General features: G+C 37.9%; 1 pseudogene; it reads left to right on the top strand.

The window, feature by feature from the left end:
* Nucleotides 1–1,540: 1,540 nt before the first annotated feature.
* LOC122890282 lies at nucleotides 1,541–3,038 on the top strand (annotated as a pseudogene).
* Nucleotides 3,039–3,240: the final 202 nt, after the last annotated feature.

Raw genomic sequence — 3,240 nt, 5'->3', positions numbered from 1 at the left:
AAGAATCTTAATAAAAAAGTCCATGTGCTTCAATTTTTATATTCTGAAGTTTAAGAAAAACCTTTTTATAAAGATCTCTTTAATATTTGAAAAGACTTTTTCATTCTTGATTACATGTAATACTGCTGACCATTGCTGTTATTTAATTATAAAGACTTTTAGAAATCACAAAACAATTGTTTTCATGTATGAAACAAAAGACAAATGCATAATCATACAGTTTAGGAAAATGTTATTTAGAAATTCCTGCAGTAAAACTACAGCTAGAAAAATTAAAAACAGCCTGAAAAAAAATCATAATGGAAAAAAAAATCATAATGGTCTTGAAACTTGCAATAAGTACTGCACATTTTAACTAAAATAAGAAACAAAGACACAAAAACATGCCATTAGCACAAATTTTTGACTTATTTTTAAATATTGCTGCATTTCTAAAAATATAATACATAGACTTCCTGCAGAGATAGAAGATTAAAACAGTACTGAAAAATCTCCCTCTTTCAATATTTAACAAAACGAAGAAAAAGAGTAGAAATCACAAGATTCATGAGCAGGATCCAAAACTATGAAAGAGATACAATGAAATACCCAACCCAAAAAGTAGTAGCCAATAAAAAACACAGACGATCTCAGTTTTTTAAAAAAGCATCATCCTTGCCCCAACTCCCACCCAAAAACAATACTTAGGAAATGATGAGACAAGAAAATTCTGGCAATTCTCATCAACACTTTCAAATTTTGAGCAAAGCTAGCTGGACTGATTCATCAGCCCCGGGAAAATAAGAATGAATCCAAGAAAGTAAAAATAACTTATGCAGGGAAACATCAGCAGAGTGAGAAAATATCACCAGGATTTTCCATATTTCGGGATAGTATACTGAGTTAAGTAAAAGACCTAAAAACTATGGGAGTGCCAAAGTATTTCTGGGGTGAGTGGACTCTAACATGGAATTTAATAAAACAATAATAAAAGAACACAGTTCAGATTACACAAAGCTGCGTTGAGACCTAGCCCTTCTACTGTTCATTCTTTTATTCATTCATTTGACCATTCTTTATGGAGAATCCATGATGTATCTGGCACTGTTCAAGGCAGTGAAGAAATAGTAATAAACAAATTAGACAAACATATCTAGCTTGACAGAGTTTATAATAGAAACAACCTTTTATTTATTTTTTATTTTTTAAAATATTTTATTTTTATTTATTAGAGCAAGAGAGCAAGTGGGAGAGGAGAAGGAGAGGGACAAGCAGACTCCACACTGAGCAGTACCCTGAGATCATGACTTGAACTGAAACCAAGAGTTGGATGCTTAATCCACTGAGCCACTCAGGCACCCCTAGAAACAACTTTTTAAAACAATAAAACCCAAATAAGTTTACAGCTTATTAGAATAGAATAAATGGTGTGGAAAATTAAAGGAGAGAAGAGAGACAAGATGACAAATGAGCAAAGACTAGAAGAAAGTTAGGGAATGAACCATGGGCACAGGTGAAGGTGAGATTCGAAGCAGCACACACAGGAGGTGCAAAGGCAAGTATGGGAAACAACCCAGCTGGACAGTGTTATTTCCATGGAGCAAGCTTGGTGGAGGTTAGAAGCTGAGATAAAAGAGTAATTGGGTGGGGTATCTGGGTGGCTCAAGTGTCTGTGTTCAGCTCAATTCATGATCCCAGGGCCTTGGAATCATGGCAGGGTGGTGGGGTGGGGGAGAGGGCAGTCCTTGCTCAGCAGGGAGCTTGCTTCTCCCTCTGCTTTTGTTCTCTCTCTCTCTCACACTTTCTCTCATTCTCTCTGTCTCTGTCTCAAAAAAATAAAATCTTGAAAAAAAAAAAAAGAGTAATTGGGTTGGAGGAGGAGGCAGGCATATGGCATAAAGCCTTAAACACCATTGTAAGTATTTTGGTTTCTACATGGAATGAGAAGAGAAGCCGTTGAGTGTTGCGAACCGAGGAGAGACTTAATCTAATTTATAATTTAATTGGCACATCCTGGCTATTGTCCTGAGAACAGGCATTAGGAAGAGCATGTATAGAAGCAAGGAGACCCATTAGGAGGTTTTTAACAACAATTCAGAGAAAAGATGATGACAGTGGTAGCAGCAGAGATTATGAAAAGAGGTTGAAATTTGGACATATTAGGAAAGTAGAGCCAATAGAATTTTCCGACTGAGTATATGAAGATGTGAAAGACATGAGTCAAACCAGAAGTTTAGTTTTGGATATGGAAATTTGGAAATGCCCATTAGAAATCCAAATACTGTTTTTCTGAAAATAAATAAATTGAAAAAAAAAGTTCCAAAAAAAAAAAAAAAAAGAAATCCAAATGGGGATTTGACGTTTAAAATTTAGTTAGAAAAGGCCCCAAAATTTTGGCATCAGACAGGACATCCATCCCAAAAGGGACCTCACCCACTCTGCCAAATATCCCCCTACATCCAGCTGCTATTTAGTACCTCCTGGGGTTAACCAGTTCACCCAGGCCTTGGGCCACCAAACAGTTGCTCAGCTGCTTAGGTTGGCCCACAAATACAGACCAGAGACAGCAAGAGAAGAAGCAGAGACTCGTTCTCTGGGCTGAGAAGCCTGGGCTGAGAAGAAAGCTGCTGGCAAAGGAGAACTCCCTACCAAGAGGTCACCTGTCTTTCAGGTTGGGGTTAATACTGTCATCATGTTGGTGGAAAACAAGAAGATTCAGCTGATATTGATTGCACATGGTGTGGGTCCCATTGAGCTACCGTCTTCCTGCCCACTCTGTTTTGTAAGATGGGGGTTCCCCTCCTGCATTATCAAGGGAAGGCCAGGATGGGTGATCTGGTCCACAGGAAGTCTTAGGCCACTGTTGTCTTCACACAGGGTAACTTGGAAGACAAGGAATTCTGGCTAAAGGGGTGAAAGCTATCAGAACCAACTACAGTGACAGGTACGATGCGATCAGCTGTCAATGTGGAGGCAACATCCTGGGTCCAATGTCGGTGGCTCACACTGCCAAATTGGAAAAGGCAAACTTTCAAGAACTGGCCATCAAACTGAGCTAAGTGTACACTGTTGAATTTTCTGTACATAAAAGTAATAAAAAGTAGTTCTTGTCCAAAAAAAAGAAAAGAAAAGACAGACAGACAGACAGACACCCTAATTGGAGGTAAAACATGGGACTTTATTGACATAGAGTATTTAAAGCTAATGCCAAGTTTGTGAAATAGAGAAGAGGAAATTTAAAAAAACAGAGCCAAAAAGAAC

This window comes from Neovison vison, chromosome 11 (assembly GCF_020171115.1).
Source record: "Neovison vison isolate M4711 chromosome 11, ASM_NN_V1, whole genome shotgun sequence".
Taxonomy (NCBI): domain Eukaryota; kingdom Metazoa; phylum Chordata; class Mammalia; order Carnivora; family Mustelidae; genus Neogale; species Neogale vison.
Note: the sequence above shows the minus strand (reverse complement) of the source record. Positions and strands in the feature narration are given on the sequence as shown.